Source organism: Sarcophilus harrisii, chromosome 1, assembly GCF_902635505.1.
Source record: "Sarcophilus harrisii chromosome 1, mSarHar1.11, whole genome shotgun sequence".
NCBI classification, from domain to species: domain Eukaryota; kingdom Metazoa; phylum Chordata; class Mammalia; order Dasyuromorphia; family Dasyuridae; genus Sarcophilus; species Sarcophilus harrisii.
The window spans coordinates 449841048-449868197 of record NC_045426.1 but is presented as its reverse complement, the minus strand read 5'-3'; the positions used below and the strand labels follow the sequence as shown (position 1 = coordinate 449868197).

Genomic DNA, 27150 nt, shown 5'->3' with positions numbered 1-27150 from the left:
GGTTCATGGAGGATTTTTTTTCCAAAATAAGAAGAAAAGAACAAAAAGATAGGAAGAAGACCAGACATACACAAAGCTTTGAAAGCTTTAGGTTTTGATCTTATTTTGTATTTAAAAATAAAAGCAAGCTGTACATAATAGAGACCTATACTTCAGATCCAATCCTCATTTTTTGTTCTACTAGGCATATGCAAATGCCCATTCTTTTTGGCGTTTGTTAAATTCTGAATAAAAATAAAAAGGAATTTATATTTTAAAAAATACCCCACAGCTCAGGAGCCTGCTGATATTTCTCCTTTACTAGATCAAACCAGAAGAAATATTAATTCAAAGCAAAAGATACTTAATTAAATAGCATGACAAAGTAATAAGAAAAATCTTTGTCATGTAAATAGAAGCACACCCTCCCACAGATTTCCATGTCACTATTAGGAAAAGGAACATGAATAGGAAACACATGTAGCTAGGGAACATATGCAGGGAAAATACTTAACCCAGTGCAACTCATGTTCTTAGGGCTGCCTCTAAAATGGAATCCTTCTTTGCTTCTAAAGCTGTTTTCTGCTGATGTCACCTGCTGGTCTGCTTTCTCTACCAAACCAAGGTCGAGCTGTGAACTGCTGGTTGTCCACTGCTGTTTTTCTATTGAGCTGTCATATCGTCTGGTTTTCTTCTGAATTACAGGTACTATGTGACTTCTTCTCCGTAGGAGGTAGTTATAATTTTTTTTGCTGTATTTAGTCCAAAGTATTAGAGCTATTTTGGCTATTATGTGACATTCATAAAGCGGGGAAAAACCCTTAGTTCAAGGTAATGTTTTGAAATGCTTTGCTTGTACTTTAGCTTTCAGTTTTCTAGATCTCCTCCTTCTTTTCTTCCTCACCCTTCTTTTCTTTTTCTTCCTTCCTCTCATCCTTCTTCTCTTCCTCCTCCTCCATTTTCTTCCTCCTCATCCTGTTTTTTTCTTTTTTCTCCTCCTTTCCTCCTCCTCTTCCTTATTATTTTTCTCCTCCTCCATTTTCTTCCTCCTCATCCTGTTTTTTCTTTTTCTCCTCCTTTTCCTCCTCCTCTTCCTTTTTTCTCTTTCTATTCCTGTGATATAAGTAGGTTGAAAAAATTCCCTTCAAATTCCCTTAATTATTAGCTTCTGCATCATGCAAATTACCATGGACCAGTCAATTAGCAATCAATACTGGAGAGAGCAGAGTGGAGATAGTAACTTTTTCCCTACATTCCTGACTCACTAAAATCATTACTTTCCCAATGTCACTATCAGGAATTGTAAGATAGTGTAGTCACTTCTCAAAAGTTTCTGTCATTTCTACTTTTATAACCTGTTCTTGTTTATGAATGAGATTCAAGAAGCATAGTCTTCACAGTCATTTCCTCCCCCTTCTGGAGGATGAAATTATGATCAGCAGGGCAAATAAAGAATTTTTCAACTGTTCTGCTCTGCAAAGAAACTTTGAGCAGACACCAGCAGAGTTGAAGTCCCCATAACAATTGTGTGCCGATATTATAATCTGCTTTTGAAACTCCTAATTCATTTCCTTATTTTAACCAGGAAGTTTGTAGTATACTCCCACCACAATATTGCTTCTGTTTCTCCTATTTCTGGTTTTTCCCCAGATGTTCTAACCATACTCCACCCATCTGGTTCATGCTTTTTCACAGAAAAGTGAGGAGGTAAATCTTCATTTATAAAATACTACCCTTCTCACCCCTTTTATTTCTACTTTCCTTTTGTTTCTATTTTTAATTGGTAATTGTAATGAAAATAGGACTTGCCTAGGACTTTGCAATCCTTAGAGAGGCTTTCTAGGTTTCTTTTAGCAATAATGTCACTTGTCCCCATCTGAACCACCAGAAGGGGATCAGTGATCACTGATTATTTGACAAGTCTTAGAACAATTTCTGTTATAGTCCAAATATGCACACAAGTAAGAAAGCATTTCTCTTGATTATTCTTTTCTGGATATCTCTGATTTAACTCTCAACAGGGATCTGATGGCCAATAGGATCATCATCATCATCATTTTCTTCATTTTCTTCTTCTTCTTCTTCTTCTTCTTCTTCTTCTCCTCCTCCTCCTCCTCCTCCTCCTCTTCCTCCTCTTCCTCCTTCTTTTTTCCTCCTTCATCTCGTCCCCCCCTCTTTTTTCTCCTCCTCTTTCTTTTCTTCCTCCTCCTCTCCCTCCTCCTCCTCCTGTTTTTCCTCTTCCTCCCCCTTCTCTTCATCCTCCTGCTCCTTGTTCTCCTTTTTTCTATTCATAGTATATAGCTCTACTCTCTATGAAATGATCTATGAACCCAATAAAAAGTTCTAAAAGTTCAGTAGTCCTTTTTCCTTTTCTTCTTTGTATCATTTTCTTTTACCCTGAATTTCCTCCTGTCACTTTGGATTATTTTTTCCTCTTCAAAATATAAACAACTCACAATTTATTTGAAAAAGGTTAGAACAATAATGCTGGGTTTGTATTTTACATAGTGTACTTACTTTGTGTTTGTTTTCTATGTTAGATATGTGCATACATGCAGCTGTCTAATATATAAACATAGCTTGCCAACATCAGTAGATATGATCGGGGATCTGAGCCATATTTACAGAAGAAAATAGAGGAAATCACCAGTAGCCTTGCTAGAGATATAAAGGTAGATAGGATCCAGGATCAAGATTTTTCCTTCAGTTTTCAAGATGAGCATTATAGAATTGTATTTATCTGCTACTCCTCAAACATTTCAAATCTAAAGATATGAGTCTGCGTTCAGAATTATTGTTGTTGAATCATTTCAGTCATGTCTAACTCTCCATGACACCATTTGGTATTTTCTTGGCAGGGACATTAGAGTGGTTTGCTATTTCCTTCTCCAGCTCATTTTTATAGATGAGGAACTAAAGCAAATAGGGTTAAGTGACTTGCCTAGGGACACACAGCTAGTAAGTGATTGAAGTAACATTTGAATTCAGGTCCTTCCGACTCCAAGGTTAGTAATCTATGCACTATCTACTAGGTTACCGGGTAGTAGCCTTTGGGGCTAGAATATAAACTGCTAACTTTAATCTCTCTCAAAGAGAAAAGATAGACCTTAGCTTACCCTCTCCAGCTTCACTCCTTCCCACCAAATGGTGTTTTCATAAAAGACCCTCACCAATGTAAATAGATATATAATGTAGAATTAATATAATATTTATAAAATAATATATTACAATTATGATATAGAATGTATTATATATAGATATGTAATATACCATGCATAATATAGTCATTATTAATATAACATATTATAATAATACATAATATAAATGTATATAATACATAAATAATATAATAAAATTAGCCATTTTATCAAAGAACACAACAAATAGAAATCAGAGTATTTTTGCTGATTAGATCAAATAGTAAAGAAGCTCTTTCATCCTGGATCAAGCTAAAACAGTACAGCTCAACCAAGAAAGGAGATTATCTCACCAAAGGAAATCCAACTCTGTAGTTTAGCTTTCCCACATGTCTGTGGCTCCCAAGACTCCCATTAGCCATTGAAAAGTTTAAACTGGGATAGCTAAGTGATGTAACAGGTCAGGAGTCAGGAGGACTTCATTTCAGATCAGGCCTCAGGCATTACTAGCAGTGTGATCCTGGGCAAGTCATCTAACCCTATTTGTCTCCCTCCAAAGTTAAATAAAAAAAGAAAATTTAAATTTTGTCTCTCTTGAGGTCCTCTTTCAAACTGTGTAGCCAATTAACTAAAGTACCTTCTCTGCTCTTAGGATTGAGGCTCAGTGTTCTCTCTATCAGAAGTCACATTCCTTTAAATACAATATACATCAAAGAACTGTCCCTGAGGAAAACTACCCCAGGCTTTTGTAGAACAAGGTTATAATGAAATTCAACTCCTTAGAGATTATAGTACACATATTTTATTTATTGCTATTTTTTCCCTAGACATCAGCATTTTTATATTTTTAGTGTCTTTATATTCTTCTTGATGCTGGATTTTTATGTGACATGAAGGCTGTAACAGATTCTTTTATTTTTAGTCTAAGCTTTAAAAACATCTTAATTAAAAGCATGAAATACTTCAGAAAATAGTAAGCATAAGTGGAATAGATTTAACAAGATCTAATGGTAAAGAACCCATTGGAAAAATAGGAGCAAAATCTCTAGAGATTGTGACCATGGAAAATGAAAAAAACCAGAAGGACGGGCTAATGTTCTTCTTTTTTTTTAAGATGGGGGAGAGGAGGAAAGTAGGTTTAAGATTACTAAATGACTTCCAACCCATGACAAAATTCTAAACAGATTATTATGAAGGAATAAAAAAGCATTTATTAAATGCTTACTACATTCCAAGTAGTGTGCTAAACACTGAGAATGCAAATGCAAAAAAAAAAAACTAGCTCCTTCTCAAGAAGCTTACATTCTCAAAAGGAGAGATAACATATTTAGGGAAGTGGTCAGGGAATAAATTTCCAAAATAAATTTCGGTTTAGAAAGTTACAAAGATGGTGAGTGAAGTAACAGAGAAGCTGTTATAATATCAATGCTACTATTTATTTGATCCTAATTCCAGAACTGGGAATTAAAGGTAGGAGGATGAGAGGGGGGAAGGGAGGAAGAAAAACATAGGTTAGATGTGACATCAAGACAACTGAAAAGAAAATAAGGGGGAAGAATGAAGAAAAACATGGCTTAGGCTGTTTAAATATAAAGAACTATATGAAATGATTTGTGAATATTTCTTGAGTATTTCTTGAGTATTGAAGTATTTCTTGAGAATCATCACAATGATCACAAAGAAGTCATAGCAAGCTAACATTATATAACTAATTCTATAATGAATACAGTAAAAAATGCTGTAAGGATCCTATATCTAGATTTAACCCCTAAAGCTTTTCATAATAGATACACAACCAGAAAAATAAAAGAGCTTTACTAGTTGCCATCATTTTGGCATAGAACTACAATTCTAAAGGAAAATTTGATTTAGTTATAGACATAGACATACAACCCTAAAATTTCCCAATAAAATTGTATATTTTCATATGAAGCCTTTGCAATTTATATGAATGTTAAGTGTCACAAAGCCAGAGGGCTCCTTTCTATTTCCTTTGTTATTCCCCATATTGCCCAGGCCAATGAACATCGTGGACATTCGTCATTAAAAGTGTAAATTCTATTGAAAAAAAATGTGAGAAGTGATACCAAAAATCAGAATGAAACTGCATGATACAAACATCGATATGAGAAGTGAAAACTTTAGAATATTATTCAGGTGATTCTGAATATCTAAAATATTTATCAATGTAGAATTGGTCAATAAGCATTTATTAACTACCATGTGCCAGTCACTGTGCTAAGAGCTAGGGATACAAAGAAAAGCAAACAAATAATCCCTGTCCTTGGGAAGATAACAGTTTAATGAGGTAGACAATATGCAAACTAAGCATGTAGATATTTAAGGTGTGTGCAGGATAAATGGGAAATAATCAACAGAAAGAAGGCACTGGAATGAAGGAGTGGGAAAGGCTTCCTGCAGCATGTGGGATTTTATCTGGAACTTGAAGAAATGAAGAAGAAAATATCTCAGATATGGGGACAGGTAGAGAAAATGACTGGAGCAGAAAGGTGGAGTAAGTATCTTTTGCGTGGAATGGCCAGGAAGCCAGTATTACTAGATGGAAGAGTGTGGAGGGGAATGGAAAATGTAAGAAGATCAGAAAGGTTGGGAGGGATGACTGAAGGGAAGTACATTATGAAAGGCTTTGAACACCAAATAGATATTTGATCCTGAAGTAGATAGAGATCGTAATGTGAATAAATAAAACCTAGAAGAAATTTTCACATTCTATTAAGTTATTATAAAATCATGAAGTATACCATGATATATAGACTGACATAAATAAATTTAGGAATGTATACCAAAGTGATTAAGTGACTTTTCCAGAGTCACATAGCATATAAATACCAGGATAGAACTTAAATTCAGATCTTTCACTTTCAATTTCATTAACACTCTATAACTCAAGTTTTAGTTTTGACAAAAAAAATTATTATCCATTATATTTTCTAAGTTATTACCTCTAGTCTTTTCCTTTATTCTGTTTTCTTTAACCATGCTATGAGACTATCCAATTCAGCCTTATACTAAAATAACTCAAAAAGTATTATTCTAACCCACCAAAGCTAGACACACATATAGCATTTACTTAATTGAATCTCACTCATTTTTCTTAGTCTATATTTAACTCTCCATTATGCGATTCTATTTATTTGATTTATTTCATTTGGTGTAGGTGTTTTATAAATTGTCATAGTTGAGAAAATTTTAAGAGATTAACTTGGCATGGTTGGGAAGCTGCATATAGAGAAGTCAATTTTCATTGAGGTTACATTTTTAAAATAATTACATCGACTTTGGATAGGACTATGCTGTAGTATTGAACAAAGCAGCTTTGAGGATCCAAGATGAATGAGTTTCTTCTCTATCCTTGTCATTTATTAATGGTCAAATCATTTAAATTTGGGTCAAATTATTTAGGCTTTGGTCAAATCATTTAGGCTATGTCTATGTGACATCAAATATCTGTATGAAAAAATGAAAATTTCAGTCCATTAGGTTGCTGTTTCAAGATCTACTAATGATCTGATAGATATTTCAATATTTCAGAATGCATGATTTTATTGATGTGGGTATTTCCTATCTAGGGACAGACAATAATGTATTCAGGCTTTCTGGTCCTCTGTGATTCTTGTTTATATCCTTCCACAAATCATTTCCAGAGGATCCAACACATTAGGATCATTTGTCTAATTTTTAACATTTTATAGGTACAAGTGCAGCACTAAGGCTGTATATCAGTTATTACTTTCATTTCATGCCCTACCTACCTATTTTTCCAATTATATGTTTCCTGAATGATTTTCTTCATGCCATTTTTTTCATGCAAATCATTATTGGTAATATAGTATGTTATAGTTTTTTTGGGCTCTTTATACTTCTGTCCATTGTCTTCTGGATTGACCCATGATTATGATTATTTGGAGCTTTTGGTATTTCATGATTTGTAGCTATTTAGCCTTAAAGGGAAATTGTCATCATTTCTGAGAACAATTATATTATCATGAAAAAAATTGCAGAATGTCTCTCTTCCTCCTATTCTGTTTTAAACACAGTCTCAAACAGAAAGAATGGAAAGAGATGGATTTGGAATCAAATGTCTTGAGATTTAATCCTACTGGTGCCAGATACTTCTTGTGTGACTTGGGACAAGTTATTTCATCTTTCTGATCCTCATTTTCCTTATTTGTGAAAAGAAAGGGCTTAACTAAGTGACTTCTCAAGTCCATTTCAGTGCTAAACTGTGATTTTAAAGTCATAAAAAAATGGCCACATAATTTTTCATATTAAAATTTTGAATGAATTGGTTAACAAAGAATATTTCTTGTGAAAACCCTTGTTAGAAAAATGCTTCCTTTTCATAAAATGGTTAACATTAGTTTGCAATTTTTACCCAGGAATTTTGCTTTCTATTTAAGTGTGATCTTCTCTTCCTCAGCTTGCTCATCAATAAAACGAATAGAACAAGATTTAGTGAGAATTTGTATTGAAGTACTCTAAGATTCTCAGATTATATGAATGTAGAGTACTGCTATTTTTATAAATTCAAGTTTGTTTCACTTTATTCTTTAAGATATTGCTATATCATTTTCATTTAACCTAATGTATAAATTATGTTTTTGTTTTTTATCTCAGGCATTATGGTATCTCAGGCATTTCGGCCTTCTAGCATGCTGTTCTGTTTAAATATAATCCCTTTCTCTTATATTGCTTAGCTACCTTTCTGTTTAAGTATTTATCTATTAGTTATTTGCCAAAAAGTGAATATCATAGTGTAACATTCATGACTAAATTCAGTAAATATGCATTTATTAAATACCTACTATATGCCAGGCACTTGGTGAAGTCCAGGAAAGTCCCTGAATATTTTTGGCTTCCTATGACACAAATGGATTTTAAAAGTTATTTTTATATAATTTACAAATATATATTTTTATATATATTTTTACAATTTTACAAATATAATTACCTGTATTCTGTGGTAAAATGCAAAGAGTACTATGTGGAGAGTCAAGAAGCCTGGATTTCAATTCTTAAGCAGTTTTGTACGTGTTTTTATTTTTATTTTTTTTTAATTTTAATTTTTTGGGGGCACAGTGAGGAAATTGGGGTTAAGTGACTTGCCCAGCTAGTCACTAGGAACTAGGAAATGTTAAATGTCTGAGGTCAGATTTGAACTTTGAACTGACTCCAGGGCCTGTGTTCTGTCTATTGTGCTCACTAATTGTCCCCTAAAAATGTTTTTAGAGAAACCATTTGCCTTTTCTTTACAAAGATCTCCTCTTAGAACCAATATTTCAATAGTGGAATCAGTCACAGAAATAAAGTCAAAAGGGTCTAAAAGTTAACCTTACCCATTTTTTCCCAAAGTTTTGAGAGTTACCTTCATTGTGTTCCAGTAAAATGCAAATTCCTTCACAATTCATAACTAAAGAATTAAGAGGATCAAAGAAGATAGACAATTTTAATTATATAAAATTGAAAAGGTTTCAAACAAAACCAATATAGCTAAAATTAAAAGAGAAGCAGGTAACTGGGGAAATATTTTGTAACAAATTTCTTTGATAAATGTCTCATTTCCAAAATGTGTAAGGAATTGATTCAGATTTACAAGAACAATTGCCTCTCCTCAAATAATAAGTAGCAAAAAGATATGAAGTTTTCAATGGAAGAAATCCAACTATCCATAATCATTTGAAAAAAATGTTCTGCTTCACTAATAATTAGGGAAATGCAAATTAAAGCAACTCTGAAGTCTTACTTAATACCCATCAGTTTGGTAAAGTTGGCAAAAAAGGAAAATTACATGTTGGAAGACTGTGAGAAAATAAGCACATCAATGAAATGTTAATGAGCAAACAATTCCGGAATGCAGTTTAGAACCGTGTCTTAGAAGTCACTAAATGTGCATATTCTATTACTTAGTGATACTTAGTACTATACCCATACCCAAAGAGATCAAAGAAAAGGACTTGTGTGAAAACAATATTTATAGAAGCTTTTTTTTTTTTATGGTGACAAAGAATTAGACAAAGGAGTACCTATCAACTGGAAAATTTGTACAAATTATAGTATATGAATGTGAAAGAATACTATTGTATTTTTTTTAAATAAAATAGATGATTGTAGAGAAACCTAGAAAGTACTTGTGTGAATTGGTATAAAGTAAAAGGAACAAAACCAGGAGGATAATTCATACGATAACAATAACATTATAGATATAAATAATGTTAAAATTTCTGACTAATCCTCTGGAGAGGAAGTAGGAAAGAGAGAAAAGAGAATTTAAGTGAAAAAAAATTAAATTTAAAACAAATGAAATAAAATGAAACTACTTCCACCCTAAAGGCCTTTTCCCTATTTGGCTGAATTCACTAATTCTTCTGATTTTATCTGTCTTCATTATCCTCTGACACTTTCTTATCTGTTTTCTTTTTCCCAACTTCACAAAGCCTTTTGATAAAATAGAAGTGTGATAATTCATTTAATGGTGTATGTAATAATAATGATTTAGCTAACATTTACATAATCTTTAAGAATTGCAAATTATTTTTTCTAAATTCCCATTTGATCTTCAACCACTTTGTAAAAAGATTGTATTTTCCCCACTTTAGTTGGGTGATACTAAATTCAATGAGATACATGACTTGCATAGGGTCTTTGAGCTATGATAAGATCAAAGACAGGTTTTCAACCCAAATCTCCTGACTCAAAGTCCAGAGCACTATCCACTTTGCATTCCACAAAGGTTCTCAAGATAATCTGATAGGTTTTTTTTTTTGTGTGCGTGTGTGATGGGCCTTTTGAGTGTATCTGTGTGTGTAAGTTAATCATGATTATAGTTGCAGTAATGTATAACTATCTGCTTAGAACACCCCACTTACTCAATCTCCAAGTAAAGTTGTATCCTTGATTGTAATCAGGCTTACCTCATATAAAAGTAAATCTAAATCATAGCAAACCAAGGGGGGAGAAATCAATCAGACTGAAATTTCAACATAAAGAATTCTAGAAAAATATGGTTTTTGAAAAGAGAACTAGTTAGTTTTGTGGAAATTATATGTTCCTGAGAATTCAGGATCCCAAGCTCTGAAGTTGCAGGGATCAGGTTCAATCTTGGGGAACTGCCCCTAAGTCATATAACTTTACCTCATTTTGTCATCATCCAGAATTTCCTCTGGGAACCTCAGAATGTAATTCTTACTGAGGTCTCCACAGAATTGAGTAAAAGAACCTCAGCCTTATATGCCAGTGCTCAGAGTAATAATATTGGATATAGGACAGCTTTTTTTCCCATCCCACAGAGAAAATGCAAAAAATACAAAGAATTCACCAGAGCCCATAACAATCAGAGTACCCTTCTCTGAGAAAACTCATTTTCTGCCATAGGATACTAGCCTCATTTTATAATACTTCCCTATGGGTTGGAACTCTCTCAGAAGGAAACATACTTGGAGTTGCTGGAGGGGCTATCCCTCACATTTCTGCATATTCCAATTCCCTCCTGCTGCCCTCCCTACTCCCCACCCCTAACTATACAGGCCTCTCACTTAATGATACTTCTTAAGGAGTTCACTCTTTTCAGAAAGGAGCTCACCTGGGGTTTCTAGAGAGGTTATCTATTCCCATTAGAATCAAATTATCAGAAAAACTCACAATAGTAGCAGAGGAAAAAGGCAAGGTGTGGCTTCTAGACATCAGGAGTCATTTCCTTGTTCCTCCAGTACCTGGTCCACAAGCGTGGTCCGTTGTAGGTCCAGAAATTCAACACTCCTCCAGAAAACTTGCATTCAGGAACTTTCACTATTCTTCTAGAATCAAATTAAATTCAAGAAGCAATTATTAAGTGCCAACTTTTGGCCAGACCCTGTATTAAACTCTAGGAATTCCCATCACTCAGCCAGAACTCAATTCTCTGGGAGCTGAGATAAAGGTACTGGATATTCCCTTTGTGGTATTCTCTTTGGAGATTATATGGAAGGATCAATTTCACCTCCCAAATGCCCAGATCTCCTCTCAAGTATAGCTCTCTCGGGCTGATGGCAGCTCTGACTGCCAGGTACAAAAGGGCACCTACCTTTGATGCCCAGGAGCCTGAGCTTGTTAAATCACCCCAAAGCTGAGAATCCTTCCCTCTTAGAGGTATATGAAGAATCTTCAGTTCATAATCAATGTCCCATACAAGTGGATGGAACTTTAAAGCCAAGGAGTTGAGCAGGTTCTCCTGACCAACCCTCCACTCATACTACAGGATCAGGAAGAAAACATAACCTCTTATGAAAATGTTTCTCAAAGTCCTGATAGGCTAAGCTCAAATTCTGTTACTAATTCTGTTTCTTCTCAATTTTTTTTTTTTTGATAACATAAAAAAATAGAAACTTTTCTCCTGTGACCAAATTGGTGTACTAGTTGTTCTTGGAACAGGCTATGAACATTCCTGCCTTGATACTTTTTGCATACACTATCCTGGCTGTCCTCTTGATTAAGCCTCCTCATTCCTACCAGGCACATCCCACCTTGTCTCACCGCACTCTGATCAGAGCCTCCTATAAGAAGCACAGAGTGCCTATTCCATGCCTTGACACTCATTAGCTTTATGTAATTTTCATCATTTTATGTGGGTGCTCAGTTCCTCTTGTTTGATAAACAGCATAAATTCTTAGGACAATAAAGCTTTTTTGTGCAACATCTGAGCATATTTTACTAGTCATGTTAATTAATTGATGAACTTAAATATACATCTAGGCTATTTTAGCCAAAGTGATTTTTACATACTAAAAGTCATGAGCAGATTTAAGAGATACATACAATTAATGTTGTAGTCTCATTAAGGATGAGGTTTCACTTTTTATTTCTCATGATATCTCCAATACCTAGTGATAACTTCTCAAAAAAATATTTGTAGACAAGAATGGTGATAGAACAAGGACAGGGAATTCTGGAATTTCTTCCTTAAGTCAATTCTAAAGACCTCACTAGCTTTCCATTTACCCTCAGTTTAATAGTCTGTAAAATGGGGAGAATGAAACTATAGGACCTACTTCATAGGGACAACGAAAGCATCATATTTTCAATCATATATTTAAAATGCTTTGTGAATTTTAAAACACTATGTCAATATTAATAATATCAGCAACATGTATTATGTCATATTCAGTAAATTATCTTTGTGTAAATCTTTTACTTATTTGCTCAGCAGATAAATTACAAACTCTTTGAGAACAGAAAGTACTTTAGGATTATAGGAGCATAGATTTAAAGCTAAAAAGAGACTTTTAGAGACTATATAATTCGAAATCCTTATTTCACAGTTGTGGAAACTGAGATCTAGAAGTGAAGTTGCCCAAGTTATTCAGGATTCTAACTCTGGTTACCTGCTCAACTCCTTGGCTTTAATGAGGCACTTGTATGGACACTGATTATGAACTGAAGACTCTTCATATGAGACAGCTAGGTCGCTCATTGGACTGAAGTCCTTTCCTGAGTTCAAATCCAGCCTCAAACACTTACTAGCTATGTAATCCTGGGAAAGTCATTTAAACCTATTTGCCTTAATTCTTCATCTGTAAAATGAGCTAGAGAAAGAAATGACAAACCAAGAAAACCCTAAATGGGGTCATGAAGAGTCAGACAGGACTGGAAAAATGACGGAACAACAATAGTTCTGACTTCAAATCCGCTGTTGTTTCTGTTGAACTATGTGCTGCCTCTAAAACCAGAACTAGTCCTGGTCCTAGGAAAAATGACTCTTTGTACTCCTTTGTTACTTTAACATATTTGTCTGAAAGAACCAATATTTGTTGGAACTCTGTCAGAGATCTGTGAAGATTTGGGAAAAACAGGAGAAGTGCTACCAGATAAGAAGTAAATGAATGTCCCAATTTTCATAAAGAGAAGGGAAGAGGGGAAAGAGAAGGGGAAAAAAATCATTAATTAAATGCCCACTATATACCTGTTAGCTAATAACTTTGACTTTGATTCCCAGAAAAAAAAAAAGTAGTATTAAAGGCATAGTTTATGAGCATTTGGAAAAGGAAATGATGACCACTAAAGACCAATATAGTTTCAACAAGTAGAGGTCATGTCAGAATGATTTCATGTACTTTTTGTCAGGACTATCAGATCAGTAAATTAGGGTTATGCCCAAAACACATATAATGGGGTAAATCTCTTTTATCTCTCTAAGGGAGTGTTAAGCCTGTGACAAGATTAAGTTCTGATTTGGAGCTAGTCCTTGTTAACTAGGTTAACATAATTGAAGTTTTTGTTCTGGCAGTTAGGACACTTTTTTTGACAAGGTGTGAACTTGCCTTACCCTGGGTATAAAGGATTTAGCCCCATCTTAATGATGAAGTTCATGGATATTTACCACCCAGTTAACACCTCTCTGTTGAGCCACATCCTTGTACTTGACATTTAAAAGGAGCATGGAACGAACCTGAGGTAGTCATACACAAACATATAAACTTGCAAGTCCTTGTGTGGCCCTGAACTTTACTCTCTTTTGAGAACTATGTGAATCAGAAAATTATCTACATCAGGTAATCATATGGCTCCAAGGGAAAAAAATTCCCCCAGATGGCTGTGGATGACAGCAGGAGACAAAAAGAAAATGGGACAATTTTCTAGTGAATTCCTGTTATTTTCAAGAACGTTGTTAAACCTATCTGAATCTTTGGGACCTCATTTGAGATTATCTTGGTGAAGACACTAAAGGGGTCTGCCATTTTCTTTTCCAGTTCATTTTATGAATGGGAAAACCAAGGAAAACAGGATTAATTGACTTGTCCTGGATCACACAGCTCATGAGTTTCTAAGGCGATATTTAAACTGAGGTCTTCCTGACTCCACGCTGGCTGCTCTATGTACTGTACCACCTTGCTGTCCCTTTTCAATAATGACAGACTTTGACCTTTGACTTTAAATCTGGAGGATTATAGGTTCCTAGAGAGGTGTCTTATTGAAAGAAGAGAAGGTTACTGCTTGACTTCCTAGGAATTTCAATTTCATTTATTATATTTTATTTTGCATTCCAGAGAAACTTCAGTCCTTTCATTTATTCAATAAATATTTATTAAGTGCCTGGTGGTATATGCTAGACACTGTGCTAAATATCAAGGACACAAAAAAAGGCAAAAGAAATTTCTTGCCTTTATAAGTTTATAATCTAGGAAACTATTATTAAAGGATGGAGTGTTGTATATGTCCCTGAGGAAGCTGAGGAGAGTTGTTTTGATTATTCATAGGTTTGTGAATACATTTTTTAAAAAGATTAGGTTAAATAAAGCTGACCTTTCATTTGATGAATTGTTAGCCTGAGTACTTGCATAGTAGTTAAAGGTACTTTTCTTTTCTTGGAGTTCTGATATAAGCTAATTTCTGATATTTCCAGGGGAAATTCTCATTAGTGTCCCAAATCAAAGAGAATTGATTTGCAAGAAGTCCCCCATGTTATAAATCCAGCACTTGATTTATTTTAGTATCTTGTATTTTAGTGAAATAAATGGCAAAACCTCACTATCCTTGTGGACAAGATGAGAAGATGTTCATTGCATCATAGTACAATTTGATAAATTTTGAATTAATTCTTGACTTGGCCCAAAGATTACTCTTTAATAAATCAATAAAATGTAAAAGGAGGTATCTAGTGGGAGGCCTCAGAAATACAACCTTGAACCTGTGTTGTGCAACATTTGTAGCAGTGAAATGTATGAAGTCAAAAATGGCATGCTTATCAAATTTGCTAATACTTTGAAGCTAGGTAGGAATACCTAATCAGCTAAATGACAGAAGCCAGGATCTAAAAAGATTTGGACAAACTAGAATGATTAGTTAAACCCAATAAGATGAAATTTAAAAGTAAAAAAGTCCTACTTGAGAATTAAAAAAACAAAACAAAACAAGTTTAGGATGAAGAAAGCATAGTCTGATCCTAATTCATGTGAAAAATATCTGGAATTTTTATGGATTGAAAACTTGAAGAGTCAGTAATATGATATAAGAGCCCCCCCAAAAGTGATTTTAGGCTGCATTAGGAAAGGGATAAAATCCAAAGCTATTGACACATTGAAAAAAGAGGAGGGTGACCAGGAAGTTAAAGGAAATGGCAAGAATGTGTGCCAGAGGTAGTAGAGATGCAAATACAAAAGTTAAATAATCCCTGTCTTCAAGAAGTTTACATTCTACTAGAAGAAAACAACATGAACATAGAAAACTAATGCAATAAAAATTCCAAATAATTGGAGCCCTAACAATTATGGAAATCAAAAAGGGCTTCATATTAATTATATACAGTAAGGGGTTGGAGAAACTGTGGTTGTTTTTTTGTTTTTTTATGCAGAGGAAAAGACCTGGAGTCAGGATTGGGATAATATCTGTTGAGAAGCATTCAAAGTGTTGTCACATGGAAGAAGGATTAGGTTTGCTCAGCCTGTTATAACAATAGTGGATTACTGTTTATTGGAGATCTTCAAGTGCCATTTAATGTATGTCTTCAAGGACCATCAGGATTCAAACTTATAGGGCATATGGTTCAGAAACTTCTTACTGGAGATAGATATCAGACTAGATGACCTCTGAGGTCCTTTCCAACTCTGAGGTACTATGATTTCTCAAAAGTAATTGTTTCATTGGCAAAATCTTGTACACTCAGGTCATTCTTAAACTTATAGAATTCAGAGATGAAAACTCCCTTAGAGATCATCTAGTCCACTTCAAAACCTCTAGCCCCATTTTACAGATAAGAAAACTGAGACCAGCAGAGGGTCTTAATGATTTATCCCACAGGTAATTAATAACCCAGTCAGGGTTTGAACTTAGGCCTTCTTAATCCAAATTCTGTGTTCTTTCCACTTTACCACAATACCTTTCAGTTGAGTGGAATGGAATCTATTAAATCATTATTAGTATGCTGCCAAGTGCTACATTTTATTATATAGAAACAGCAATTGTCATCCCTTCAAAAAGGAGTTTATGAGCATTGCTTGACTGAATAGTTGTTACATGAAGATTAGATAATTTCTGCCATCCAGCTCTCTAAAAATGATACTCTATAAATGCAAGATATCAGTCTTGTTACAGCATAAGTTTCTTTCACCCCAAATTACAATGAATGCATGTAATATAAACTTGTTCACATCTATATATTTTTTTAAAATTTGGAGCAGTTCAGTATTTTACTCATTTCCATATGAGCGTCCACTAGTTCTGTTAACAACTTCAGCAAATGCTTCCTCAAGAATCTAAAAGATTTGTGTCAGACGTTGAATGCTGTATTATGGGCTCTCTATATAAATACTGCTTAAAATTAGATGGCAAAGTCTTTCAATTTACATCCTGCCAACTGTTTTACCACACTTTCCCCCCCCCCTTGCCTGTTTGCCTGCCATGTTATCCTCTATAATGAGTGAGTTACAGTAATTGTAGCTGGAAAAATCATCATGCGAGGGGGAAAAAAAAGCTCAAAACCTGCCTTATTTTTACATCAGTAAAGTGCCTGTCATTTTTTGGCTGGCTTACAGTTTTGGAGTCAAGTCAGTGAGCAAGCAGAGTAAATGCCACGTGGGGAGGGGCCGGGGTGAAATATAAATTAGCTGTATTTCATTTTCCCTTAATAAAGAATTTCAGTTTTTTCCACAGTTAACTGTATAATCAATTTGCTCCCCTGCTGGTTTGCTAACTTGCTGTTGGCTTGACTTCAATAATATTGAGCCTGTAACGAGAGAAATGGGAGGACTGGATCTCACTGAGGAGAAATAAGGGACTGGGATAGAGTATACAGTTTTGGCTCTGGGAATTTTGTTGGACCTTTTATCATTAAAGAGCCAGAATGTGTCGCCCCCAAGAACTTTTCTAGCAGCCCCCCTTTTTCTCATAAAAGCCAGTGTACTCCCTGAGCTTCGTTAATCGGATTTCACTGATTGGATGACGCTAAATATTTAAATCCTTCTCCGTCTTCTGCAGCCTTGGGCTTACCAGCCCTTGAATTCCCCTGAAGTTTTATCAGTCAATTCTGCAAAGAATGTACAGTTATCAAAAACGTGTTTCAAATAAGGTTGCTTTTGCATGAGCGATGTAACAAGTTTGTATCAAGTGCTGCTGAAAATCAGTACTTTCATTGCAAAATTATCCTGCTGAAAGGTTTGGAGAGAACACAGAAAAAATACATTCTACCCTAACTGCTGATTTTGCTCTTCCTGTCTTTCCCATGAAGAGAAATTATAGCCTATACAACGAGTTTGCTCACTGACTTACTTGTAACTTCACTTTTTTTTTTAGCCCTTTGGATATAGAGACACAAGTTAAACATACAAGATAAACAAAGATTATCTTTAGTCACAAGATTACCAAACAAAAAGCTCTTCTGAACAAAAAGCCCCTTCCCTTCAAGGTTATTTTTGCTCCTCACTCCAAAGGGTCTCCTTCAGGTTTACAGTTTGGTGGGATTGTGGATCAAGAGATTCAGAATTAAACACATTACAATGCACCCCTGTAGAAGCTTTGTCATTGGAAAGGCAAAATTTGATTTTCTCCATAGAGTTTTATTCTTAGCTTAACCCATTAAGAGCTTTACAGAGGTTTCTAGAAAAGCATAGAGCTAATAAAATGTTCTGACTGCTTGACCTAGAAAATATGCATAGGATTTCTGCCTCATCTTAGTAATCATTTATTTCTATAAGATAATTTTAGTCCTTTCCCCTCTTTTAAATATTTTTTCCTCCATCACTTTCTACCTAATATCTATCATTCCTAAATCCTTGATTATCATCACGTTAAGTTTTTTTTTTATTTCCTTCTAAATCCGTGGAAAATTTCCTACTTTCTTTCTCCTTGTCTTTCCCCAGAGATTCTTCAGGAAATATTCTAATTAACTTAGCTATTTTCCTACCTAGCTTAGTTATTTTTTTCCATCTGTAGGGATAGTTCGTTTAAATTAGTCTCCTAAAGGAAAGGTTTTTTTTTTTTTTCCTCATGACATGTTTCAAAGGGTAAATGAAACAAAATTGTGGGGAAAAAGTATAATGTCCTTTTTTATAACTCTGACATTTTTGGAGTTTGGATACATATGCTGAAATTTGTATAAAAATTCTGCTTATGAAAGCAACACTAAAATGAACTCAAATTGAAAGACAAAGACAATAATAAGTATTGTGTTTAAAAGACAGATAATGAAGCAGTCCCTGGACCCTTAGTGGAAAGGTGGGACTATGAATCCTTAATATTGTACATGTTGTCATAGAAATTGCTACTTTGGTTGATTTTGCTTAGCTATTTTTCTTTGTAACAAAAGAAGTGCTGCATGGAATGAGGTGATATTTGGGAAATATCTATGATGTAAAAAACAAAAAGAATCAATAAAATAAATTTAAAGCATTCTTTATTTTGTGCTTCACTGGAGCAATCATCAAGCCTTCTCTACAGAGCAGAGTGTTCTGGGTTTGTTTGTTTCAGTGAATAAGTTCAATTCAATTCCAAAGTCATTTAACAAGTACCTATATATGCAAGAAACTGGAGATATACAAACAAATGAAACTTGTTTTCTGCTCCTTATGGCGATAGAGAACAGACACATACACACACACACACACACACACACACACACACACCTAAATGCAAGGGAAATTAAGGGTGAAGAAACACCCCAAAGGAGGAGGACAAATAAAGGCTTCAGGGAGGAGCTTTGGTCTTTTCTTTGATCCTGTTAAATCCCTACACATGTCATAACCTTACATTAGACTACGGTTCTTGGAAAGCAGTCTCTGTGCTTTTTTTGAATCCACAGAGCCTAGCACAGTACCTGACACCTTAGAGTGGAATGTTTAACAAAGACTATAGGCATCTGACTCAAATAGTTGTGATGTATCCTAAGATCAAACTATTATTCAGTGTGCATTTATTCCAAACACTGAAGTAAGTATTGGGATTTGACTGTGAAACTGAGATGATCCTTGGCATTTAAGGAGTTAACATTTTACAAAGGAGATACGATGTATATATGAAGATAATAATGGGAATATTATCATTTAACAATGATAATATCAATTTGCTTTGATATCTTCAATTAACTATTCACTCTCTCTACAACCACACACATATGACATATATAATATATATGTTATATACATGTACATAATACACACATATATTGACATTTCATTTGAACATATTTATCTCTCCCTCATTAGAATGAATTCCTGAAATCAGGGACTGGACTTTTTTGTTTTGTTTTGTGTTTTTTGCCTTGCTTTGTATTTCCAGGGTTTAGTATAGTGTCAGGAACATGTTTGCTAAATATTTGTTGACTAACTCACTGATATATTTCCCCCAATAAAAGCAACATTTGGAAATAAGTGGGCATCAAAGGTATATTGATATGTAAGAGATTGCAACAGAGATAGTAATATTTCCTCACTGGGTAGGCACTGTGTCCTAGTAGATTTATTCAATAAAACTTTTCCTTGATTTTGATGTTTTAGAGGAGTGTGGCACATAATGGATAGGATGGTAGACTTAGCAATCCAGAAGATATGGATTCTTCCAATCCTACCACTTAGTGCCTGTGTGACCATGGGCAGACTGTCTGATCTTTCGTAGACTATATGTTTAGACAGTTTATGATCTTACCAACTTCTCATATCAACAAAATCACATTTGATGTATTAAGATTTTATATCTTCTGTCCCCTTTATTTATAGTCTTACCTTGCACTGCTAAGAGGGGCAGGATAGAAAAGAGAACTGAATCTGGAGAGGTTTGGATTCTAATATAACCTCTGATACTTGATGTAATTATATTACTAACCAGATCACTTAACTTTTTTGAACTTCAGTTTCCCTTTTTGTAAAATGGGAAGAGCCAAATATGTGCTGCCTTGCACCTAAAATTGTTGTGAAAAAGTTCTTTGTAAACTTAAAAACCTAAAGGCATATCAGTTATTATTCTTCAGTTATCAGTGAGACAGCAATCTATGGATATTCAATAATATGGATATTTCCTCTATTGATCTAACCTATAACCCAATCATAACTTGCAAAAGAGGGTGACTGAAGTCCTTCTCAAGTCTCTTGTTTTGCAATTCTTTGACTCCAGTTTATATTCTCTCATATATCTTTTAAACTAAAGATTTCTTTCCATTTGTTTTTAAATTTCATGAGTTGCAGTATAGTACCATCTTTTTTTTTTTATCCCTTGACCGTGTCATATGACAGGCATAACTTCTTTTCCAGTCATATATTTCCAAGATAATATTTCTCCACAACACTCTTTACAGGGTGGTCCATGTTGGAAATATGCTACATATTCTCATCATTGCCTTTTGGGATACCTGGACATTCAGAGATAAGGATATTCCAAGATTTGTAAACATGTAGCATTACCTGCAAACATTATTACTCTCATTACTGGGAAGTAGTTTGGGTTCATTTAAAGGCTTAGAGTCAGAAGAGACCATAGATGTCATCTAGTCCAACTCTATCATTTTAGGAAACTGAGGTCCAAAAACTTGAATTACCTAGATTGTATAGATAACAATTGGCACAATTAGTATTATAATCCGGTCTACTACTACAAATTCTATTATACTACTCTTAAAAATCAGGACATAACTTTCCAAATACCATTCAACATTTTTTCTTCCTCTTTTTTGGTTTTAGTCACAGATCATCGTCCATCTATCTACAATGTCTGTCCTAATTCATTATACTAGCTATGTAACTGCATGTGGGCAATCCATTCATTTTGTTTTTTTTTTTCTGGATAAACTCTTAGGTTCTCTTTTAAACAAGCATGGATCTTACTGAGAAGAACTAATAATATTCTGCAATTATGTAGACAATAAAATGTTATTTACCAAAAAAATCATCTCATGAGATTCCCAGAAGAAATCTCTTTTTCATTTGGACCTGGTATAGGGCATCTTTCATATTAGAAGCAAACACTCTTGGCAGTTTCTTGGTATTTTATGCTTTCTTTATGTCAGTAACCAAAAGATAATTGGATAGAATTTTCTGTGAATGAGTTTATCAAGGAATCTCTCTCTTTCTCCCTTACCCTTTCCCTTCTCCCTCTCCCATTTTGTTGTACCACTTAAAATGCCTTCATTCTTTTTGGTAATTAAACATTAAAGATTGGGATTTTGTTTTTTCTGTACTTTTCAGTCAGTTGTGAAACTTTAAAGATATGTTCTCCTATAGAAAATCATTTGCAAAAAAATGGCTGTTCCCTTCTCATCTTTTCATCAAGAATACATGTGTAGACTATTCATATAAAGAATCAATAAAGATGAAAAAGTAAGCCTATGGGTTAGTAGTTATTCATATCCTTTCAGTTATTCTTTTGGGACAGTAAGGTGTCTATTTTTTTTAGCATTTCCTCCTTCCTGACTTGTTCTAAGGTGGTCCCTCAATATATTTAAGATCATGTCATCTCCTAGGCAGATTCCCTAAGTGGATATTTGATCTGACCTAGCCATTCTTCCTGACTCCATCTTTTCTATTTCTGTTTCTACTTCATTATATATCACGTCATGAATTTTGGTGTCAGATACACTTGCAATGTTTCCACTGTCACTGATTCAAATTAATTCAGGAAATATTCATTTACAAAGTACCTTCTATTGTAAGGTTCTGTGCCTTCACAGATAACAAAAATAGGTTATTTTATAAATAATGACATATCTTTTCTATTTTCCATCTGTCTTCATTTTACCATTTTCATGTATGAATGCTCTTGGGATAATATGACTCTATTTGGATTCATTCCAAGTTATCTGAAGATTTGTTTTCATTTTTTATGTGGAAATTCAGTTCATGGTATTCCTTTGTAGTGCCTTCTTTAAAAAAAAAAAGTTTGTATCATAAACTGGTTTTATGCTTGATTGCCTAGTCTCTCCACTTGGCAAGGAGAAGATCAGGTGTTTGCTGGCTTAAGGTGATTTAAAAAAAATCTTTTATCTTTTTTTACTTTAACCTCTGCATTATTACTTTATACTGATTAAAATTCTGCAAGAAATACTGATATTCAAGGTCAATATCTTTGTTTTTGGTTTTTTCTAAATTCTACTTTTGGTCCTCAATAATTTGTTTGACTAGAACAATCTAAAGTTGTTACAATTGTCTGCAATTTTTTTCATCTTTATTATTTCTTTTGATTTGTTGCTGATTTCTAATTGTACACTAATTCATCAGGGAGAGCCTGGCTCTTGGATAAAGAACTGGCTGCTCATAGCTGTATATAAGAATTTATAATCTGAAATGGGATTTGCCCAATATCACAAAGATGATAAACAGCAGAACAAGAATTTGAACCCAGGCTCTCTAACTCAAAATTCAACAAATCAATGAGCAGTTATTAAGTGCTTACTATACACCAGATATTGTGCTAAGAGCTGGAGATACTAATACAAATAAAAAGTTAGCCACTGACTTTAAGGAACTTACATTCTAATGGGGTAAGAAAATTTTAAAAAGAATGGGAAGGAGAATGGCGGGAAGGAATCAGGGAAAGGCACAATGGAGAAAATCTGGAAAGTCAGGTGTGGAGCCTGGACAAAGAAAGAAAATGTGGCTGATCTGGAGGATCAAGGAGTAACCAACCAAAGGAAGGTCTCAAGGACAGAGTGTACTTACAAGAAAAGGCGACTTGGCATTTTAGAGAAAGTCAAAGGAGACAGAAAAGGAGCCTAGAAAAGAAAAGAATTCAATAGTCTTTCTGACTCCTGTGATTATTGCTTCCCTTCCCATTTATTCTTTATTTCAGTAAATCTCTCAGCATTCTTACCCTACCTTCACTCATCATCCGGTTGCTGCTCAAGCTGTCTCATACCCGGAATGGACTCCATTCACCTCTCCCTAGTAAAACCTCTTCCTTACTTGAAGTTAGAATTTAGGAGTTACCTCCTTCATGAAGCCTTCCCTAATCTTCCCAGGATCTTTAATCATGGGGTCTTTAACCTTTTCAAAATACTTTCTTTCTCTCTTTTGTACCTCACTCTGACTTTTATTGTGATAATTGGTATGTATCTTATTCATCCTATCTGAGGATATGGCATCCTTGCAGAGCAGAAAGAAATCGAGTCTTGTAGAAAGAGAAACTGGATTCTAGTCCCTTTTTTGGCCATTCACTGAAGTGTGGCTATGGGCAAGTCCCTCCATCTCTCTGAGGTAGTTTCCTCTTCTCTAAAATGGGGAGGGGATGTTGGGAAAACTGGGACACTAATACATTGTTTGTGGAACTGTGAACAGATCCAACCATTCTGGAGAGCAATTTGGAACTATGCTCAAAAAGTTATCAAATTGTGTATAGCCTTTGATCCAGCAGTGTTTCTACTGGGATTATATCCCAAAAAGATCTTAAAGGAAGGAAAGGGACTCATATGTGCAAAAATGTTTGTGGCAGTCCTTTTTGTAGTGACAAGAAACTGGAAACTCAGTGGATGCCCATCAGTTGGAGAATGGTTTAATCAATTATGGGCATATGAATGCTATGGAATATTATTGTTCTGTTAAAAATGACCAGCAGGATGATTTCAGAGAGACTTGGAGAGACTTACATGAACTAATGCTGAGTGAAATGAGCAAAACCAGGAGATCATCATACACAGCAACAAGAAGACTATAGGACGATCAATTCTGATGGATGTGGCTCTCTTCAGCAATGATAGGATTCAAACCAATTCCATTTGTTCATTGATGAAGAGAGCCATCTACACCGAGAGAGAGAGAGAGAGAGAGAGAGAGAGAGAGAGAGAGAGAGAGAGAACCATGGGAACAGAGTGTGGAACACAACATAGCATTCTCATTCTCTCTGTTATTTGCTTGCATTTTGCTTTCTTTCTCAGTTTTTCTTTTCTTTCCTTCTTGATCTGATTTTTCTTGTGCAGCAAGATAACTGTATAAATATATATGAATATATATATACATATATATATTGGATTTAACATGTATTTCAACATATTTAACATGTATTAGACTACCTGCCAGCTAGGGTAGAGGGTGGGGGGAAGGAGAGGAAAATTTGGAACAAAAGATTTTGCAAGGGTCAATGTTAGAAAAATTGCCCATGCATATGCTTTGTCAATTAATTAATTAATTAATTTTTTTAAAAGAGAGAGAAAATAGATTCTAGTCCCTTTTTTGGCCATTCACTTTAGTGTGGCTATGGGCAAGTTCCTCCATCTCTCTGAGTTCATTCCCTCGTCTCTAAAACGGGGAGGAGGTTATAAGGAAAGTTCTTTTGAAATTGTAAAATGCTACAAGAATAGGATCATGATTGATATTTGACTTTTCAAATTTAATCTCAGACACTAACCAGCGATGTGATTCTGGACAAGTCATTAAATCTCAGCCTCAGTTTACTCACTTATAAAATAGTGATAAAACAGTATCTACTTCCCAGGGTACCTGTAAAATGGTAATAATAGTACCTAAATTCTAGTGTTTTAAGGAGCAAATGAGATAGCATATATAAGTGCTAGTCATCATTCTCTCCATTATTCGGAGTTTAGTATAGTGATTTGTACATTGTAAGACTTAATGTTTGATGGATTGAACTGACCACTCGGATTGAAGTGATTACTTTCCTTGCTTCCCCCCTACCCCAAATTGTTTTTCTTCTATTGGCTGCTTCTAAACTTTTATTTATTTTTTTATAGTTTTTTTCTTTTTTTAATTTAATTTTTTGGTTACATTTTAAGTTCCCTCTCAGACTTTAAACTAGAGATTGGTAACACAGGACTTTTTCCTCTTCATAAAAAATATTTAGGATGAAATACATAGACATTTTTTGTGACTTAAAGCAGATACTAGTTGCCGAGAAAATGTTTCTTAAAAAGATGATTATTCCAACTCAATATACAATTGTGGCATAGAGGGATAAAGATGAGACAAATATTTTTGTACTTTATTCTTAATCGAAGGAAATAAGGGGACTGAGAGAAGTAACCATGGGGATAGACAAAGTTTTGTTGGTCCTTATAGACTAAGTATAAGTAAAGTTATTACTCTGAAGACTGATAATTAGTCTGTGAGATGTGTATCTGGACAGATATGATTATAGGTAAGAAGCTTACTTCAAAAAAAATTAAATGCAATTTTGCTATAAATAAGAGAGTGGGCAAAGCAGAGGCAAAGTACAAAGAGATAAAGCTAAAGATAACATTTAGTTTGTTCTATCCTCAGGGCTTTTGCTAAAATACCATCCTGTGATCAGAAGCATTCAGTGTGACAAGTGATGGGGAAGAAGTTGGGACAGTGACCAAGAAGAAAATTACAAAAGAAAAGCCAACTAAAAATAAAAAAGTAAGGGTCCATTTCATCATTTGCATGCATTTTTTCTTCTCTCTCTTTTTTAAAAAAGATAATGAAGGAAACAAATCACTTAGACATGAAGTACAAAAAATTCATAGCGTATGACTTTGGTTTGAAAAGGGATTACTAAAATGAAACTTTATTACTGTTCTACTGTATTTCTGAGTTATATGTACTTTCTGAAAAAATACATATATGCCACAAAAAACTTTCTAACATTTAGTATACATAAATAGATATCTTCTTTGGGCTTTCACGACACTATTTTCTTCTATCTGTCTAGTCACTCTTTTTCAAAAGGTGAAGGGCACAAGAAGAAATCTTTTGTTGGGTATATTGTGAAAGAAATTCTTTTTCAGGGGTGAGTTGGATCAAGTGACAAGTCCTAATGTCTCTTATAATGCTAAAATTCTATGAGTCCACGACTGTGTGTATTATTTTCCTGGCTTTATTTTTTTTTTGGCTTTTATCAATCTGTAGAAGTCTTCTTTTCAAGTTCACTCATTCCCTGGCCAAATTTCAAATCTGGGTTACTTCTACCATTCATCTCCTCCATTCTTACTCAGATGCTGCTTAATGTAGTTAGGGAAAGTTGGGCAATCAAACTGACTGGACCCATTATGAATTCATGAAGTCCAACTTCACTTGGGCTCTTGCTATACACAAGCCTTTGATTCTTTCTTAATTGATTGCCTAGCTCACTTCCCAGAAAGACTTCTAAAGCTTATCTTCTCTCCACAAGTCTTTCATACTTTCTCTCTTTTTCTTTCTGTTAGTCAAGAGACTGAAACCTCACATATTTCCTACAGTCCCCATTTCTAATGCCTTCAAAAATGCTCATCTTTCTAAATCCTTATGCCAGGATCCCTTTTAGGCTATTTTTCCAATTTCCTCTCACTTTGGTGGGTATGGATACTAGATAGGGACTGACTTTCTAGGTCCTAGGATTAACCCAGAGCATCTGGGGTCAGTATTAAGTCAAATCCTGTGCTCTCCATAGATTATCAGCTAACCAGACATAATAAATAACCAGACAAAGCTTTTTTTGGTAAGCTTTACCAATAAGGTATATTAATAATAGTTAATATAAACATCCCAAACTGTGGACACATTGTCCCACAAATACTTTTTCCTGGGAAGAGTAGTACAAGCTGAAAATACAAAAACTGGTAAAGAGAATACAGATGGGAAAGGGACCATGGTTCCTGATTATAGGAAATCTCTCCTTTCATGAAATCCTCAAGTAGTTCCCCTTAGGTCTGCAGGATCTGAAGTGTCTTTGTAGAGTACTGAAGCTGCTCTTTGGTGCATCAATTTGCCTTAAATGTGTCCCTACTTCCAATGCAGACACTGCGATCAGACCCTGCTGCTTCAAGAACACTGTTACCAGCTCCAGTTGCTGATGGCATCTCTCCAAAATGTTCTCTGGTAGATATCCTCAACTCACACAGTATTTGGGGCAAGGGAGACAGTAAGGAGGAAAAAAGATAGAGATTGTATTTGTCTCTTCCTTTTCCTTCCTTTCCCCTCTCCAAAAAAAATTCCCTTTGGGGAGAATGCTCTTCTTGGATCCAAATGCTCCAAAGTTACATTGACTTGCTATTGGAACACAGGGTTCCAAATAGGTTTGCTCTTGTATTTGCAGATTCACAGAGCATGACTAATTATCTTTAACCAGCTACTGAGATATTTTCTATGAGATCCAATGATTAAAGCGATGGAATAAG

The 27150-nt window shown here is 34.6% G+C and overlaps 1 protein-coding gene across 2 annotated transcripts in view; it reads right to left on the bottom strand.

Annotated features, from left to right (window-relative positions):
- Window positions 1-27150, bottom strand: part of NCOA2 (nuclear receptor coactivator 2) — a 406774-nt gene that overhangs the window by 325307 nt on the left and 54317 nt on the right. Inside the window, exons 1-2 of one of the 2 annotated variants that reach the window (XM_023495974.2) lie at window positions 11197-11372; window positions 10776-10930 (exon numbers count right to left, since the gene is read on the bottom strand). The gene's annotated coding sequence lies outside the window, so the exon portion shown is untranslated. Of the gene's footprint in view, window positions 1-10775; window positions 10931-11196; window positions 11373-27150 lie in introns of those variants that run through there. The other variant, XM_031946275.1, reaches the window with a different exon arrangement.